This window comes from Mustela putorius, unplaced genomic scaffold (genome assembly GCF_011764305.1).
Source record: "Mustela putorius furo isolate JIRA1106 unplaced genomic scaffold, ASM1176430v1.1 tig00003858_pilon_pilon_pilon, whole genome shotgun sequence".
NCBI classification, from domain to species: Eukaryota; Metazoa; Chordata; class Mammalia; order Carnivora; family Mustelidae; genus Mustela; species Mustela putorius.
This window is the reverse complement of record NW_025422010.1, coordinates 20448057-20467275: the sequence shown is the minus strand read 5'-3', so window position 1 is coordinate 20467275 and position 19219 is coordinate 20448057. Positions and strand designations below refer to the sequence as shown.

General features: G+C 38.5%; 1 protein-coding gene across 3 annotated transcripts in view; it reads left to right on the top strand.

Moving 5' to 3' along the window:
* The window catches only part of OSBPL1A (oxysterol binding protein like 1A), a 229517-nt gene that overhangs the window by 25727 nt on the left and 184571 nt on the right, over positions 1-19219 (top strand). The gene's annotated exons all lie outside the window — the stretch shown is intronic.

The following is a 19219-nucleotide window of genomic DNA, read 5'->3' as shown; positions in this document are numbered from 1 at the left end:
AAAAACCCACTTCATTGAGGTACAATTTTATGTTGCATAAAACGCACCTATGGTAAGTGCACATTTCAGTGATTCTTGGTACATTTACAGAGTTACATAGCTCTGACAATCCAGTTTTAGAATATTTCCATCAGCTTAGAAAGCTTCCTCATGCCTGTTTGTTCATTCTCTGCTGTTCTCCCATGCCTCAGGATACCACTGATGGGCTTTCTTTCTCTAGGATGTTTGTCTTTTCTAGAAATTTCTTGCAAATGAAATAATACAAACTTCTGTGTCTGGCTTCTTTAATTTAGTGTGATACTGTTGAAGTCCATGCTATAGCATCCATGTATCAGTAATTTTTTCCTTTTTATGGTTGGATAACATTCCAGTTTATGGCTGTGTCCCATTTTTAATCTTTTCACTGTTTACTGGAAGGATTCTTTTCCCACTGCTTTGTCTTAGCACCCTTGTTGAAATGAATTAACCATAAATTTCTAAACTTTCTGTTGTGTTCCTTTGATCTGTATTGTTTCATCAGTACTATACTGCCTTTATCACAGTAACGTCATAATTAAGTTTTGATATTGGGTGGTCTGAGTTTCCCAACTGTGATTTAAATTATCCTGGCTATTTGCAGTCAAAAGTTTGTATTTCCAGGGGCGCCTGGTAGCTCAGCTGGTTGTGTCTGACTGTTGGTTTTGGCTCAGATGGTGATCTCAGGGCCATGAGAGCCGGCCCGGCACTGAGCTCTGTACTCAGGGTGCAGTCTGCTCGAGATTCTCTCTGCAAACTGCACCCCCCAATAAATATTTTTTTGAAAAGTTTGTATTTTCTATATAAATTTTAGGGTCATGTTAAATTCTACAGAAACGCCTATTAGCATTTTGACTGACATTGTGTTGTCTAGAATCTGTAGATCCTTTTTGGAAGAATGTCCACTTTTACAATATTGAGTCTTCCAATCCATGAATATGAAATCCTGTGCCTTTATTTATTTAAATCTTTAATTACTCCTGGCAATGTTTTGATGTTTTCAACATACAGATCTTCTACTCTTGTTAAATGTATTTCTAGGCATTGAATTTTTATTATATTTTGAATGAAAATTTTTTTAAATTTCCTTTTCTGATTTCTTGCTGCAACTATATAGAAAGACAAGTTGATCTTTTGCTGTTGATCTGTATCCTGTGATCTGTATCCTGTGCTGAACTTGTTCATTATTCTAGTAGGTTTTGTAAATTTCTTAGGATTTTCTATAACACTGGATTATATCATCTGAAGACAAATTTACTTCTTCCTTTCCAATCTGGATTCTTTCCCCCCTGTTCTTTATTTTACTAGAACCTAGTATACTGTTGAGTAAACATGGTGAGAGCAGAAATTCTTGTTTTTTGATCCTAGGGGAATAGTATTTAGTATTTTACCAATAAGTATGGTGTTTGTGGGTTTCTCTTCAATGTTCTTTATTAGGTTGAGGAAGTGTTATTCTATTTCTAGTTGGTTGAAAGTTTCTATGAATGGATGTCAGATGCTAGTCCCCTGTCTTTTGAGATGATCATCCTTAATCTATTAATATGGTATATTGCATTAATTGATTTGGGGATATTAAGCATTCCTGTGTAAATTCCACTTGATATTGGATAATTGTTTTTAGGTGTTTCTGGATTCTGTTTGTTAATGTTTTGTTAACGATTTTTTGGGTCTGTATTCATGAGCGATACTGCTTTATAGTTTTGTTTCCTTGAGTACAAACTCAAGTACAAAAGTTTATTTGACTTTAATAACAGAGTGGTACTGGCCTTACAGAATGAGTTGGAAACTATTCTCCTGTTTTCTGAAGTAGTTTGTGAAGGATTGGTATTATTACTTCTTTAAATCTTTGATAGAATTCACCAGGTAAACCATCTATGCTTGGGCTTTCTGTGGGGGAAGATTTTAAATTATTTAAACAATTTATTTTATGTAGGTCTGTTCTGATTTTCTCTTTCTTCCTGAGTCTACTTTGGTTGTTTTGTCTTTCTGGATATTTTTCCATTTCACCTAAGTTGTCTAATTTCTTGGCATAAAGTTATTAATAACATTCTCCTGTGATCTTCATATCTGTAGGGTTGGTAATGATAGCCCCTATTTCATTTGTTCTGGCCAATTTATGTAATCTTTTTGTCTTGGTTAGTTTGGCTAAAGATTTATCAATTTTGTTGCTCTTTAAGAGCTGATGTATGATTTTATTGGTATTCTTTTTCTGTTTATTTCATTAATTGCTGTTCTGATCTTATTTCTCTTCTCTGCTTTTTAATTTTCTGTTTTTTTTTTTTTTTCCCTTAAAATGAAGGCTTAGCCTATTGATTTGAGTCCTTTGTTCTTTTCTAGTATGGGCATTTAAAGCTAGAAACTTTCGTTTAGCTGTATACACAGTAATACATTTTGACATTTGTGTTTTTTCATTTTAAGATATTTTCTGACATTTTAGGATTTCTTCTTTGACCCGTAAGGAAGTAAGGGTTATTTAGAAGTGTGTCTGCCACATATTTGGCCAACAATTTTAAGAAATTTTTCCAAATTTCTTTCCATTGATTTCTTATTTCTCTTATGATCAGATAACATACTTTGAATTATTTATTGAAGAATATGAAATTCTTTTAACACTTATGGGGAGGTGCATTGGTGGTTCAGTCAGTTAAGTGTCTGACTTACGATTTCAGCTCAGGTCTCGATCTCAGGGTGGTGGGTTCCAGCCCTGTGTTGGGCTCCGTGCTGGACATGGAGCCTACCCTCTCCCTCTCCACTACCTAAAATAATAAACTTATTAGGAATTAACTTGTGGTATAGCATTTGATATATCAAGGAGAATGTTCTTTTGAGTGCTTGAAAAAGCTGTAGGGGCGCCTGGGTGGCTCAGTGGGTTAAGTCGCTGCCTTCGGCTCAGGTCATGATCTCAGGGTCCTGGGATCGAGTCCCGCATCGGGCTCTCTGCTAAGCAGGGAGCCTGCTTCCTCCTCTCTCTCTCTCTGCCTGCCTCTCTGCCTACTTGTGATCTCTCTCTGTCAAATAAATAATAAAATCTTTAAAAAAAAAAAAAAAAAAAAAAAAAAAAAAAGAAAAAGCTGTATATTCTGTTCTATAAATGTCCATTGAGTGAGTTGATAAGGTTGTTCAAATCATTTATACTTAACTGACTATCTGTTTGTTTTATTAGATATCAAGCATGTGATATTGAAGTCTAGTTATAATTCTGGAATTGTTTAGTTTCAACTTTGTAAGTTTTTGCTTTATGAATCTTGGGACCCTGTTAGGCCCATATCCATTTGTATTGGGGTTATATGGAATATATTACATAGCATATATCTTCCTCATTTATAAACTTTTTTTGTCATTACAAAATGTTTTTACTTTTAGTAATATTACTTGTTATAAAGTTCATTCTGTTTTGTGATAATATAGCTAGTCTAGCTGTTTTATGGCTATTGGTTGCATTATATATCTTTTATACTTTATTTTAAACAAAATTTTAAAAAAGAATATTTAAGAGAGAAGATGAGAGAGTGAGCATGAGAAGGGGGAGAGTCAGAGGGAGAAACAGATGCCCTTCTGAGGAAGAAGCATGATGTGGGACTTGATCCGGGGACTCTAAGATCATGACCTGAGCTGAAGACCGTTACTTAACCAGCTGAGCCACCCAGGCGCCCCTATTTATTTTCAACTTCTAGCTTTGAATATAAAGTCTATCTCTTGTGGACAGCATATATTTCAATTGTGTGAAGGTTTATTTGTTTTGTTTTAAGTAAAGTTGACACAATGTTACATGAGTTTCAGGTGGACAACTCAGTGATTTGACAAGTTTATACCTTACACTATGTTCACTGCAAGTGAGGCTACCATCTGTCCCATTACATCCCTATTAGAATATCATTGACTGTATTCCTTTATGCTCTTTATATTCCAGTGACTTACTCATTCCATAACTGGAGGCATGTATCTCCCTCTCCACTTCACCCATTTTACCCTTCCCAGTCCCTTCTCTGCTAGTAATCATTAGTTCTCTGTATTTATAGTTTTGATTCTGCTTTTTCATTCATTTTTTTTAATTTTTAATTTTTTATAAACATATATTTTTATCCCCAGGGGTACAGGTCTGTGAATTGCCAGGTTTACACACTTCACAGCACTCACCAAAGCACATACCCTCCCCAATGTCCATAATCCCACCCCCTTCTCCCAAACCCCATCCCCCCAGCAACCCTCAGTTTGTTTTGTGAGATTAAGAGTCACTTATGGTTTGTCTCCCTCCCAATCCCATCTTGTTTCATTTATTCTTCTCCTACCCACTTAAGACCCCATGTTGCATCACCACTTCCTCCTATCAGGGAGTTCATTCATTTTTTATAGACTCCACTTACAAGTGAAGTCATAGCGTATTTGTCTTTCTCAGTCTGACTTATTTCACTTAACATAATACCCTCTAGGTCCACCCATGTTGTCGCAAATGGCATGATTGCGTCCTTTTTTATAGCTATGTAATTCTCCATGCACACGCACGCGTGTTGGTGTGTGCATGAGAGACCTCTGCCTTATCCATTCATCTGTTGATGAATGCTTACATTGCTTTCATGTCTTGACTCCTGTGAAGAACGCTGCAGTAAACATAAGGCTACCTCTTTTCAAATTAGTGTTTTTATTTTCCCTGGATAAATGCCCAATAGTGGAATTATTGGATCACTTGGTATTCCTATTTTTAATTTTTTGAGCTACCTCCTTAATGTTTTCCACAGTGGCTGTACCAATTTACATAACTACCAACAGTGAGTGCATGGGGCTTCCCTTTTCTCTACATCCTCGCCAACACTTATTTCTTGTCCTGTTTATTTTAGCTGTTCTAACGGATGTGAGAATATACCTTATTGTGACTTCTATTTGCATTTCCCTGATGAGTGATATTGAGCATCTTTTCATGTATCTGTTGGCCACATCTTCAATTGTGTGTTTTTATCTAGTCTGACAATTCTGCCTTTTGGTTTAATGTTTAGTCTGTTCACACCTAATTAGTAATTTGTGATTTACATCCTTGATTTTATATTTGTTTTCTATAGGTCTCAGGTTTTCTGTCCTTTTGTTCCTCCTTTACTGCCTTCTTTTGTGTTACACAAATATTCTTTAGTGTAAAATTTTAATTTTCTCTGGATATTAAAGTTTTAAAGCATATTTATAATAGCAGCTTTGTACTCTTTATCTGCTAAATTTAACATACAGGCCCACTGACAGTCCATTTCTATTATCTGCAGTTTTATCATTATGGATGTTTTGTTTCTTTGCATGTCTGACAAGTTTTTATTTACAACTGGACATTTTTTATAATGCATTTAGCAACTCAGTTTTGACTCGTCTGCTTTCTTTTTTCTTTTTTTTTTTTTTTATTAATTGGTCCGGTTTTCATCTATGAAATCTGGAATATGCCAGCCCTGCTGATAGCTCTCCTCTTTTTTAAAAAATTGTTTTAATGTTCTAGCATGGTTTCTGTTAGACTGACTGTGTCCCCCTAAAATTCATGTGTTGAAATCCTGTCCTCTCAATGTGATGGTATTAGGAGTTGGGGGTGGGTGAGGGATGGGAATAACCTGCTGTTTCAAGGCTAACGATAGCTGCTGAGCTGCCCTGATATCCTAGTTCTGTTGGATATGCCTTTCAATTTGTTGTTTGTCTTTATTGAACACCCAGCACCGTGGAATGATTAGTTTTGTTCAGTTTTACACTCCTTTTTCAGAATGACAGTTCTCTGATCTCTTCACAGCACCCTAGACAAAAATTGCTTTACCCCTTTTCCTGATTTTTTTTTCCACTTATTTGAATGATTTGAACTATGTGAACGATGTATGATATAGGGTTTATTTGATTACTGACCATAGTTTAATATCCCTAAAGATTATTTTAAAATCCTATAATATTTATGTGCATTTATCACAAGTCAGTAAATTCATTATATTATTTCACATTTACCATTCTGAGATTTAACTGATTGTGTAAATTACCATGAATGAACCTTGTAAGTATGTGCTTAATAAGCATGTTGGATTTAGTGTGTTTTACATCATTACAGTCTATCTACTCATATGTTAATACTTGTGAATCAGATACAGAGTCTTGCTAAAGCTAAGAAACATGTATCTTTTATGATAAAAAATAAAAGTAGTGGGTAAATTGTTATACTTTATGGGATTGCAGAAATGAGCTGCAAATGGCTTAATTTGCCTGATCCTTACACGAACTACTTGCTCTTTCCCTTCATAGCCCTTCCCTACTCGTTTTTGTTCTGTGTAGGCAAGTTCTCTGGACCATGGGGGTGAGATGACATTCTTGACCGTGCAGCTCAGATGCTGTCTCCATAAATTCTTTTCTGACTTGCTGCAGCTAGAAGAAAGCTATGCTTTTCCAGATTTCCTGAGCACATTACATCATTTTCTTTTATCTTCTGCCTTGTAGTTACTGTCATTCATGTCTTTACTACTAGATTGTGTTAATCTTGCTTTCAAGGAATTAACACATTTCAGTTTTTGTATTTTTGACCAGCATACCACACGTCTTTCTGCCCATCTCTGAATACCTGTATCAGACCAGCTCATTTGTCTGTACTTGGTTCTTCACATATTGTCCGTTTCTGCTGGATTCTTGAACTTCAAGCATGAGACTATGCTAAATTAGGCTTTAGTTTGATTTGAGCATTATCATATGTATCATATTATCTCTTGTATTAGAAAATTTAGCTGAAGCTAAATTGGTACTTCACACAGGAAACTTTAAAAATTTGTGTGTTTAATATTTGAGCATGATTGAATTTTGCAGAAAGTTTAATTTTCTAATTGTGCTAATGAAAAGAATTCAATTATCTTGTTCTGGTGTGATCTTTAACATGAATATAATTTAAAATATGGTAGTGAGATTCTGTGATTTAATAACTAGAATGAGTTGAAAAAGGATTTGGTTTGTTAAAGCACTTTACATTCTTGTTCTTTGGAATATAAATCTTCCAAAATTTTGTGAGGGACCTCCAGGTTTTTCTAAGTAATTAGTGACCCCTAGTGTTAGTTAATAAAAATTAACATACCAGAATTTTAAGATCTACTTAGTATTTGTTTTTTTAAGTTTTTATGTCTTTTATGATCATTATAAAATAGGGATACGATCAGTACAGTAAATAATTGGATTGTGGTACTGACCTTTGTTTTGCCTTACTGTTTTCTAGCAGAACTGAGAATATACTTAAAATGAATGCTTCCTATGTTGTGTGCCTCAGAAATTGTGTATTTATCACCTGGCATATAGAAGATACATATAATCCTGAGGTTTATGTAAGCTTATCTATCTTGTTCCTTAAACTACCATCTCTCATGCTGATGTATTAAATGCCTACTCTGTATCAGGCACTCCAAAAATGACCTGACATGTGTTGTTTCATTTAATAGAAAATGACTACCCTGAAATATAGGCAGAAACATTGCCATTTCTTACAATTCAGGCTTCCCAGGAAGCCAGCTGGGCTGGAGATGAGTGTGCAACAGGTTAGTTGCAGTGCTGTGGGATCACACTTGTGGGAAGGCAGGAGGCTAGTAGGAGGGGGTAGAGGCTGAAGTTGAGTTATGGTGCACTCTTGAGGAGATTCCTGAGCCAGCTGGGGGGAGCTCTGCCAGAGAGGTGACCTTCAGAGCTGTCCCAGTTTGAAGTGAGAGAGCTCAACCCCAGTGATGGTCAGTCAGCAGGTACAGGCTGCCCTGGGAAGGGATGTGAGCTTGTGTGAGGCAGCCCTTGTCAGCTGAGGCGATCCCTGGAGTGACTAAAGGTAGTGGCTGCCTCCTGGGCACTCCCGGCATCTAGGGTACTAAGTCCTTTATTCCTCAGGGTGGGGCTGGACTGTGCAGCACAGCTTCAACCACAGCCCACCCTTTATTTTGTTCACATTTGCTTCTTCATGGGTTTCTGGGTGCAGCCCCTTCAAGTTCCAGTGCACCTCTCCCTCTAGGACAAACTTAGAGGAGGAAGGATAGTAGGACAGACTATAACCCCTGTTGCTGTAGTTGACCTTTGGGCCACCAATGAATCCTCATCTCCCCTCCTCTACTGTTCATTCTGTTTACACCCTCCTCTTGGCTAGCACATCCTGTCTTCATGGCTTATCCAGGGCTGTGACTCAGGCCCTCATCACTGGAGATCTGAGAAGGCCATGCTCTTTCTAAGCTTGGGGTTTTCACACTTGTTAATTTATTGTCAAATTGGATGAGGGAATACTAAGTATACCATTTGCATGCCAGATATGCTCCTCCATGTCTCCCTTGTGTGTAGTCTTACTTTCTTCTGATCAAGTTTAGTCACCTCTGCTAAAAGGGTAACTCTTCTTGCCTCTCCTTTGATAGGAAGCTGAGTGTTCAGACACCCTTTCTCATCTCCTGGCTTATGGATCAGAGCAATATCCTTAGGTGTGGATTACGCTGCTCCAAAACCTGAAGAAGCTGGTCAGGAATTGTGCTTCCCTCTCTGTTTCTGGAAGTGCAAGATGGAATAATTTGTTCTTTACTTTGGAGACAATGTCCTGGCATAATCCAGATCACTGAACCTTTAAAAAGTTACTAACATGGTAACTTTTTTTTTTTTAACCTGAATTCTTCCTAAGATTTATTTTCTACTCCCTGAAGCATTACGTCTTACCAAGGCTTTCAACATTCTAGTCTCTGCTTACTCATCTGGTCTATTAACATGATGTCATTGGTAAAGTAGACCAGTGTGATGGTCTGCAGGATGGCCAAATGGCACTGTACTGTACTGTACTGTAATGTAGTATACTGTAAATGTACACTTTGTCCACGAGAATACAAACTAGTTTTGATCTTTTTTCCTAATTGGAAAGGAGAATTCCTCAACACATCAGATTAGTTGATGTGTTCCATGTCCTTAGGTAATATTAACTTGCCCTAGCAAACATAGCTTGTTTTGCAGAGTGGTGACCATAAGGGCTGTTTGAATTTCTGAAAGTCCATTGTCATCTTCCACATTCTGTCTGGTTTTTGCAGTGTTAGACCGGTGAATTAAATGGAAATATGATAGGGACCATCAGCTCTACACTCTGAGGTTTTCTGTTTGTTTTTAAAGTAGACTCCATGGCCAGTGAGGAGCCCAGTGTAGGGCTTGAGCTCATGACCCTGAGATTAAGGCCTGAGCTGAGATCAGGATTCAGATATTTTAACTAACTGAGCCACCCAGGCATCCCTGCATTTTGAGGTTTTAAAAGATGACACTGATTTCTGCCATTCCAACCCATATGGGATATTAGTTTTGATTTTTTTCTTGGCCAGGGATGGGGGAGGGCAGTTTTGGCCCTTCCATTTGGCCCTTACCCTGTAGACCAAGGAAGCCACATGAAATTTTGCCAACAGCTAAGTGTGTCTATTCCAATTATGTATTCATGGACTGGGGGTGGGTGGTGGGTGACTACTGGATGTGATTGTGGACCCAGTGCATGCACTGTGAGCCAGACCTGGGCCAGGGTTTCATTATCTGGCTCTCATATATGCCCCCTTTCTAAGTGAGGAGCCAGATGACACTTTAGGTCTCTTGGCATCAGTGTCAACTTGAACCTTATACTTAACAATTCCTGAAATGTTTGGATACTCACCTTTTCCCAGTGTAGTTACTTGAGTAAATTGTCATTTGTCCTTTTGGAAATAGTCTAGGGAATTCATGGCTATGTACATTTGGTTTGGTGTTGCAAAATCTTTCCTTCCAGAATCTGGTCTCTCCTTTAATAGTTTTCAGTCTAAAATTGATTCAGGTGCAAAAACTGGACCAGGTGTCATGACTTCTTCAACAACTGTCTTCAGCTTTGGACCATTCATCACTGACTTTTTTGATGGTATGAATTGAGTTTTCACTTAGATGGTTCCTAGCAGGATAGACAAAACAGTGGCCCCCTATAAATGTCAAAATGCCAGAAATGCCATTGCAGAGAGTAGAAGGTTTTAAATGAACAGCTTGCTAGATTGGACATAGTAGATAAGATCATACTGGATGATTTTGTGCCTGGCAGGGCCTAGAGGATACATCATTTACCAAAGTGGAAAGAAGTGACTGGTAGAAAAGGCACCCAGCATCACCGAGAACCCCCTTTTTTTTTTAATTAACATATAATGTGTTATTTGCTTCAGGGACCGAGAACCTTACTGAGTATTATCCTCAAGTCTACAGCTGCTATTAGGAAATGACATTGCAGACCTGGTTCACTAATGGCAGTGGGATATGCTGGGAACATATGTCGTAGGAGCAGGAAACATTAGAGGCCTGGAGGTGGCACCTAAACATCAGAAGCCAGGTGGATGCAATTAGAGTGCTGAGCAGTGAGTTTAGAGGGACACGGTCAGAAGGACTGGCCTGTAGAGAGTTCTGGAAATGGCTAACAACATGGCATTCCTGAGGGCAAATTACATGGGCACATGGTAGCAGATACTACTTTTGTCATTTTAATATATATGTGTGTGTGTGTGTGTGTGTGTGTGTAGTTTTTTTTTCTCGTTTTTGCTGGATTGAAAAGCTACTGCATCATACAAATTCTTTAGTAGCTTCATACACATTTGTTAGGCTGACATCATTCCACAGCTACTGGGTGCTCAGTTCTGTTTCTTCTTTTTTCTGTCCCATTGCTCTCCCTCTCTTCACTTTTTCCTCTTAGGTCAATAGAGATTAGCCAAATACGGTCTTCAAGTTTATTGATCTTTCCTGACCAGTGCCCTGATGTCTACTGATACAATTGAAGGCATTCCTTATTTCTGTTACTGTGATTTTTATTTCTAGTATTTTCCTTTGTGTATGTAGTCCACCTTTTCCACTAGACCTTTTGATGTAATAATCATAGTTATTTTAAGTTTCTTATTTGATCATTTCAACGTCTTGGTCATTTCTGTGTCATTCTGTTGATCACTTTGTCTCCTGATAGCGGATCATTCTGTTTGTGTGTGTGTGTATGTGTGTGTCTGATTTTTTTTATGGAATGTTAAAGAGTGTGTATAAGCTAATAGAGACAGAGGTAAATAGTATTGGGTCTAGAAATGGGCCCACCTATTAGTGTGGGAGGTTGATTCAGTCTAGAGTAGATCTAAGCTTGGGTTTTGTTGTTGCCATGGTTACCTTCAATGCACCACTGGCTTCAAATTTCTATTTTGAAATTCAGTATTGCCTTTGCGTAAGTTGCAGGCTGATTTTTCTGAAGGTTTTTTGTTTATTTTTGTTTTTGATGTTCCTTTTGATGTTCACCCTAAGCTTTCGGCCTTCCTAGTATGCCCTGTGCCTCAGAGAGTGTTTCTCTACATGCTGTTGCTTCTTCCCCATTAATGGACTACTCTTGCTTGTTCTCAGCACTTGCTAGTCTTGGGGTAGGAGGAGGGGACAGAGTGAGTTGCATTGTCCTGGTCCAGCCTGCTTAAGGGACGGGGGTTTCTTAGATAGTGTTTCATCAGTGATCCTGCTTCTCCTGTAACAGTAGACCTTCATTGGCATGGATCCTTGATTCTTTCCTGTCCCTCTCCTTGGTTGAAAGGATCTTCACTGTGCCCTCTGGATGAAAGATTTGCTGCCCTTCTCACAGCAGTGTTATTCTTATTAACATAAGGCAGAAAGGCTTGCTTGGGGTTTTATGCCTTTTCTGCAGCAGTGGCAGGTGCCTTACTCTGGACCTGTACCACTGAGGTTAAGGCTTTCTCCGGTCACCTGTGTGAACCTCCATCTTACTTTCCACGTTTTTGTTTGTTTGTTTTTTGTTTTTAAAGCACTAGGAGGAGTCTACAGGAGGGTGTGAGTTTCCCTTACATGTGTGCTTCGCAGAGGTTCTATGTTCTCACGCCAGTGTTTCCACCTGTAGCAATTTATTAAAAATTTCAGCTGAATTCTGTTATCTGCTTGTTTGGCAGTCCCTGTCTTCTTGCTATACCTACCATAGGTGAGCCAGTGCTTATTTTGGGGCAGTTTCCTTAGATTTTACTGGAGGCATATCTCAAAGATACTGGGGACTTGTTTCCAGGCAACTTCAATAAAGCAAGTATCACAAAAAAGTTAAGTCACATGAATTTTTTGGTATCCTAGTGCATATAAAATTTACATTTACACTGTAGTCAATTAAGTGTGCAATAGCATTATATCTAACAAAACAATGTATATACTTTAATTAAAAATACTTTATTGCTAAAAAATGCTAACCATCACCTGGTCTTTTAGTGAGTCATAATCTTTTTGCTGGTGGTGGTTCTTATGTCCATGCTGATGGTGGTTGCTGAAGGTTGGGATGGCTGTGGCAGTTTCTTAAAATACAACAGAATGAATTTTCCCACACAGATGAAGTCTTCCTTTCACGAACCATTTCTCTGTAGGATGTGATGCTGTTTGGTTATGTTTTACCCACAGTAGAATTTCTTTCAAAATTAGAGCCAGTCTTCTCAAAGGCTGCCATCATCAACTATCATCAACTAAGTTTATGGGCTATTCTAAACCTTTTGTTCTTATTTCAACAATCTTTACAGCATCTTCCCCAGGAGTAGGTTCCATCTCAAGAAATCACTCTTTGCTCTTCCATAAGAGGCAACTCTTCATCTCTGAATATTCTACCATGAACTTGCAGTCTTGCACCCACATCTTCAGGCTCCACTTCTAATGCTGCTTCTCTTGCTGTTTCCAGCACATCCATAGTGACTTCCTCCACGTAAGTCTGGAGCCCCTCAGAGTCACCCATGAGGGTTGGAATGAACTTCTTCCAAACTTAAATTACAGTTGTTAGTATTGTGGCTTCTTCTTCTGAATCACAGATGTTCTTAGTGGCATCAGAATGGTGAATCCTTTCCAGGTTTTCAACTTAACTCTGCCCACATCCACCAAAGGAATCACTGTAGCAGCTATGGCCTTGTGAGATGTATTTTTTAAGTCCCAAGACTTGAAAGTTGAAATTCTTCCTTGATCCCTGGGCTGAATGGATGTTGTATTAGCAGGCATGAAAGCAATCTCAATTTCATTGTACATCGTCATCAAACCTCTTGGGCAACCAGGTGCCTTGTCAATGAGCAGTAATATTTTGAAAGGAATCTTTTTTTTTTTTTTCCCTGAGCAGTGGATCTCAACCGTGGGTTTAAAATATTTAGTCAACCACTTGTAAACAAACCTGGTGTCATCTAGGCTTTGGTGTTCCATTTGTAGAGCACAGGTAGAGCAGATTTAGCACAATTCTTCAGGGCCCTATGATTGTTAGAATGGTCAATGAACATTGGCTTCACTTAAAGTCCCCAGCTGCAGTAGTCCCTAACACGAGAGGCAGCCTGTCCTTTGAAGCTTTGAAGCCGGGCATTAACTTCTCTTTCTAGCTGTGAAAGTCTAGATAGCATCTTCTTCCAAAATAAGACCATTTCGTCTAGATTAGAAATCCGTTGTTCAGTGTAACCACCCTCATTAATCTTAGCTGGAGCTTTTGGGTCACTTGCAGCTTCTCTATCAGCACGTGCTGCTTCACCTTGCACTGTGATGCCGTGGAGGTGGCTTCTTGTCTTAAACCTCACCATTCACCATCCACCAGCTTCAGACTTCTCTCCTGCAGCCTCCTCACCTGTCTCAGCCTTCCCAGAACTGAAGGGAGTTTGGATTAGGCTTTGGTTTAAGGGAATCAAGGCGTTGGTTTGGTCTTCCATCCAGATCAGTCAAACTTTCTCCATCCCAGCAATAAGGCTTTTACTTTCTTATCATTGTGTGTTCATTGGAGTAACACTTTTAATTTCTTTCAGGAACTTCCCTTGTTCTCACAACTTTGAGAGAGTTTGGCCCAAGAGCATAGCCTGTCTCAGCTGTGGACCTGCCTTCCTCACTAAATTTAATCATTTCTAACTTTTGATTTAAAGTGAGAGAAGTGTGACTCTTCCTCTCGCTTGAATGAACATTTGGAGGTCGTTGTAGAGTTACTAATTGGCATAAATACAGTATTGTGTCTCTGGGATTAGGGAGGCCCCTGGAGAGAAAGATGGGGAATGGCTGGTCACTGGAGCAGTCAGAGCACACACAACATTTATTGAGAAGTTTGCTGTCTTCTGTGGGCATGGTTCATGCTGCCCCCAAACTGATCACAGATCATTATAGCAAATAAAAAAATAATGAAAATGTGGGCGCCTGGGTGGCTCAGTGGGTTAAGCCGCTGCCTTCCGCTCAGGTCATGATCTCAGGGTCCTGGGATCGAGTCCCGCATCGGGCTCTCTGCTCGGCAGGGAGCCTGCTTTCTCCTCTCTCTCTCTCTGCCTGCCTCTCTGCCTACTTGTAATCTCTCTGTCAAATAAATAAATAAAATCTTTAAAAAAAATAATGAAAATGTTTGAAATAAGGTGAGAATAAGTAAAATGTAACATAAATATAAGCTAATGCTATTTGGAAAAATGGTTCTGATGGACTTGTTGGATGCAGGATTGCCATGAACCTTCAATTTGTATTAAAAAAAAAAAAAAAAAAATCTGCAAAGCCCAGTAAAATGTGGTATGCCTGTAGTTGGTTGCTATGCCATCTCAGTTTTGTGGGTTCAGGCAAAGTAATCATTTTATAGATTATCTGTTTTTAACTTTTTTTTTTTTTAATTATAAGGGTGTGATAGCCTTTCCAGCTTTCTAAATCCACATGGAATGTGCAAGTCCCAGTTAATTTATGAAACAGGCTTTTCTTGTGGCAACTTCAGAGACTGGGGTACCTAAGTGTTCAGTTACGTTGATTAACTGCTACTCATATGTAGCAGTTAATGTTTAGCACATCTTAACAATCTTTAAGGGGCACCTGGGTGGCTCAGGTAGTTGAGCATCTGACTCTTGGTTTTGGCCCAGGTCATGATCTCCTGGTGGTGGGATTGAGCCCTGCTCAGTGCAGCTCAGCCATGGAGTCTGCTTGAGATTCTCTCCCTCTCTGCACCCCCACTTGTGCTCATGTGCTCATGCTCTCTCTCTCTCAAATCTTTTTTAAAAGGCCAAAAAAAAAAAATCTTTAAGACTTTACTTTGTGAATTGCTTCTTAAAAAAAAAAAAATCTGCATGAGGCTCTGCATTTCTATTCAGTTTTACTTTTTGGAATTCCAGGTGACCAGTTAAAAGACCTTCGTGATTGATTCTCTAATTCTTTTATCTTTTTTTCACCTATGTTCCCTCTTAGGTATTTGAACTTGACCTCCCCATTTTTGGAAAGATCTCTTCAAATCCTCCTTCTAGTGTTTCTATTGAATATTTAATTTGCTGTTAATTTTTAAGAGTCCTTTATTTTTCTATGAATGTTCCTTTTTGAAGCCTTCATTTCTTGCTTAACAAGGCAATATATTTTTCCGAGGATCTTATAGTTCTTTTTAAGGTTTTCTTTGTTTTTGTCTCAAGTTTTTTTCCTTCTGTCTTGATCTTTGTCCTCTGTGCCGATCAGATCTCAAATCTCGGATTGTAATTGGCTATCAATTCATGTCTAAGAATGACATTTCTCAAAACTTGTAGAGGTTCAGCAAGCATGAGTAGGACTTGCTAACTTGTGGACTTCATTGTAGGGTGAATTTTGTTGAATTTGTGGTGTGTTTTTGTACCTTTTTCATGATGTTTTTTATATAAGTGTATGTATATAGCACTTATTTACCTCTGTGCCTCAGATTTTCTGTCTTTAAAAAGAGGTGTTATAATAGTACCTACCATATAGGATCTTTGTGAAAATTTAAATGAGTTAATAAAAGTAAAACTTTTGGAACTGTGGTACATAGTAAATGTTAATTAAATATTGGGTATTATGTCTTTAATTTGTTTAGAAATAATTGTTTTTAAAACATCAAATCTAGGGGCACCTGCGTGGCTCAGTGGGTTAAGCCTCTGCCTTCGGCTCAGGTCATGATCTCAGGGTCCTGGGATCAAGCCCCGCATCGGGCTCTCTGCACAGCGGGGAGCCTGCTTCCCGCCCCCCTGCCTGTTTCTCTGCCTACTTGTGATCTGTCTGTTGAATAAATAAAAATCTTTAAAAAGAATTAAAAATAAAAAAAATCAAATCTAGCCTTAAATTTGCTTTAAGTTTATTATGATTTTAGGAAATCATGCATCATTTTTCAGATGTACTTCTATTGATATTTTTCAGTAAAAATTTGGATTTTGGATGCACCTGGGTGGCTCAGTCGGGTAAAATGGCTGTCTTTGGCTTAGGGTTATGATCTTGGGGCCCTGGGATGGAGCCCCACGTCAGGTTCCCTGCTCAGAACCTGCTTCTCCCACTCCCTTTATCTGCTGCTCTGCCTACTTGTGCTATCTGTCAAATAAATGAATAAAATCTTCTTTAAAAATTTGGATTTGGGGGACTATTTTTTTATTTGCCTAAGTTTGGGAAATTGTGTTTCCACATGTATGAATATTTGATGATTAAAACTTAACCTTTTTTTTTTTTTTAAAGATTTTATTTATTTATTTGACAGAGAGAGATCACAAGTAGGCAGAGAGGCAGGCAGAGAGTGAGAGGGAAGCAGGCTCCCCGCTGAGCAGAGAGCCCGATGCGGGACTTGATCCCAGGACCCTGAGATCATGACCTGAGCCGAAGGCAGCGGCTTAACCCACTGAGCCACCCAGGTGCCCCAAAACTTAACCTTTTAAGTCACTAGTTTTTAAAAAGAAAATAGAACTTTTTTTTTTTTTTTTTTAAATTGAGGTAGAGGGCGCCTGGGTGGCTCAGTGGGTTAAGCCGCTGCCTTCGGCTCAGGTCATGATCTCAGGGTCCTGGGATCGAGTCCCGCATCGGGCTCTCTGCTCAGCAGGGAGCCTGCTTCCTCCTCTCTCTCTCTCTGCCTGCCTCTCTGCCTACTTGTGATCTCTCTCTGTCAAATGAATAAATAAAATCTTTAAAAAAAAAAAAAATAAATTGAGGTAGAATTGGGGCACCTAGCTGATTTAGTTGATGGAGCATTGTGACTCTTAATCTTGGGGTTGTGAATTTGAGTCCTATGTCGGCTAAAACAGGTATAATTTGTAATATTTAAAACAGGTATAATTTGTAATATTAGTTTCAGGTGTACAGCAGAAGTACTCAATATCCATATATATTGCAAAATGATCACAGTAAGTATAGTTAACATGTTATCATACAGTTAAATTTTTTTCTTTAAGAACTTTTAAGATCTTTTAGCAACTTTCACATATGCAGTATGGTATTAACTACCGTCACTATGCTGTACATTATATCCCCATGACTTACTTACTTCATAGCTGGAAGTTTGTACCTTCTCATCACCTCCACTCATTTCTCCCATCCCTTACCCCCTGCATTGGGCAACCATCAGTCTTTCTATCTTTGAGTTTGGTTTTTCTTTTTTAGATTCTTATAAGTAAAACCATATAGTATTTGTCTTTCACTGTGACTTACTTAGCATAATGCTCTTGTGGTCCATCCATGTTGCTGCAAATAGCAATATCCCCCCCACCTTTATATGGCTGAATAATATTCTATTGTGTATATATATACCTCAGTTTCTTTATCCATTCATCCACTGATGGACATTTAGGTTGTTTCCATATCTTGGCTTTTATAAATAATGCTTCAGTGAATGTAGGTGTGCTGATACCTTTTTGGGTTAGTATTTTGTTTTCTACAGATAAGTACTCAGAAGTGCAATTGCCTGATCATATGGTAGTTCTATTTTTAATTATTTGAAGAACATCCATGCTGTTTTCTATAGCTTTACCCATTCACATTCCCACCAGCAGTATACACAAATTTCCTTTTTTCCCACATCCTCACCAACGCTTGTTATTTTGGTAATTGTTATTCTCAGAGGTGTGAGGTGATACCTCATTGTGGTTCTGATTTACATTCACTGATGATTAGTGATGTTAAACATCTTTTTGTTTATGTTGGTCATCTGAATGTCTTCTTTAGGAAAATGTCTATTTAGAGTCCCTGCTCATCTTTTTTTTTTTTTTAATTTTTTTAAAAAGATCTCTATTTTAGAGTGCCAGCTCAAGTCAGGGGAGGGGCAGAGGGAGAGAATCTTATGCAAACTTATGCTGAGCTTCGAACCTGAAGCAGGGCTCAGTCCCACAACCCTGAAATCATAACCTGAGCTGAAACCAAGAGTTGGATGCCCAACTGACTGAGCCACCCAGGCACCCCTTCCTGCTTATCTTTTAATTGGATTGTTTTTCTCCTATTGAGTTCTTGGTAGGAGTTCTTTGTGTATTTTGGATTTTTTTAAAAAGAATTTTATTTATTTGAAAGAGTGCATGCGTGCATGTAAGCACGAGTGGGGGGGGCGTTGAGGGGGGAGGCAGAGGGAGAGAGAGAAGCAGACTCCCTGCTGAACAGGGAGCCCAAGGTAGAACTCGATCCCAGGACTCTGGGATCATGACCCGAGCCAAAGGCAGATGGTTAGCTGACTGAGCCACCCAGGGTCCCCAATATTTTGGATATTAACTCCTTATTGGCTACACAATTTGCAAATTTTTTTTTCCTTTAAGTAGGTTGCCTTTTTGTTTTGTTGATAGTTCCTTTTGCTGGGTTGAAGCATTTCAGTTTTGTTTTTTACTTTTTGTTTTTAATTTTTTGCTTTTGGGGTCAAATCTAAAAAATCATCACCACGACACATGTTAGGGAGATGACTGGCTTCTAGGAGTTTTAAGGCTTCTGGGTCTTAGGTTCAAAACTTTAATCCATTTAGAGTTAATTTTTGTGCATGGTGTCATATGGTGGTCCAATCTCATTCTTTTTCATGTGACTGTCAGCTGTCCAGTTTTCCCAGAACCATTTGAAGAGACTGTCCTTTAGCCATTGTATGTTCATGGCTCCTTTGTTGTAAATTTACCGTACATGCAATGCATATTTTTGATAGCTATATTGGAAGTTTTTTTAACACTTCTCCCTGCTTTCTCTAATACAGTGTATCAACATAGTGGAGGCCCCCTCCCCACTCCCAACCCCCCCAAAAATATTCTGGTATTTTCCTTAGAGCTGTATTAAAATTACAACTCATTGAATTAGTTTTCTTGAACTTCTCCTAAATCCTTAGAGTTCAATGAGCATAATATATAGAAAGTATTTCTTTTTTCTGACTTTGAAATCTGAAGCCTGCATTAAGAGATTGCTTTACAAGAAATAAAATTTTCATGTAGAATTTGTTAAAAGTAGATTAATTGTTTTTTAGAGCGGGAGGGAATGGGAGGGGCAGAGGATATGAAGAAGGGGAGAGAGAGAGAGAGAA